Below are 913 nucleotides of genomic sequence, written 5' to 3' on the forward strand. Positions count from 1 at the left end.
AAAAAATAAATTTATAACTAAATTTATGTATTTTATTGGATTAAATTTATAAATCAGTAAAATTTTTTTACTACTTTTTTGGACTAAAATAAAAGAGTAGTTTAATAATATTTATTATGATATAGCCTATATACATACAAACCAATTCTAAGATTAATAATTAATTAAAATAAGTTTTGTGGTGCCATTATGTAATTATTGTTTCTTGTTTTTTATTGTTGTTAATAATAAGGTGCAGTTATTATAGCTTTAACTAAGTTAAATGTACATGAAAGGTTCTTTCCTTGGGCCTTTAAATTGCAACCAACATTATTATATATAACTCTGTTCAACTTGTCACCTTTTGGACCACATGTATCCAACATAACTGGAAAAAAGAATGAAATACAAACCTTAGTTTATATCCGATGAATTTATATAGAAATTCTACATACATTTATCATTCTAAATCATTTCTGTATCATAATGTGTCCAAATTCTTCGGCCTATGTCACAGGAAATGAAGACCCACGTCTAAAACCCTAAACCTAAAGCCTGCTAATTAAATTTTATGATTATATATTAATGTTTTTTATTTTAAATTAGATATTTTTATATATTGGCTATTTATGATAATAATAAAAAAAACATTTGTTTAGAGATAATTAATTTAATTTTTTAAATTTTACATGCTAATAATAAAAAAATTCAACAAAGAGCAAATTATTATTATTTTTTATAATCAACCAAAAAAACATGTATTTTATCAATATGCAAAACTACAAAAAATAAATAAAATATTCATCATTGTTATAATATATACTTTTTCTCTCTTTTGCACAAATTAAAGTAAGCAATTGTTTAACACAAACTTATGTGTGCTCCACCGACGCATGCAGGAATTGTACACAATTATAATTTCATAAAAAATGAA

Source organism: Arachis duranensis, chromosome 1, assembly GCF_000817695.3.
Source record: "Arachis duranensis cultivar V14167 chromosome 1, aradu.V14167.gnm2.J7QH, whole genome shotgun sequence".
Taxonomy (NCBI): domain Eukaryota; kingdom Viridiplantae; phylum Streptophyta; class Magnoliopsida; order Fabales; family Fabaceae; genus Arachis; species Arachis duranensis.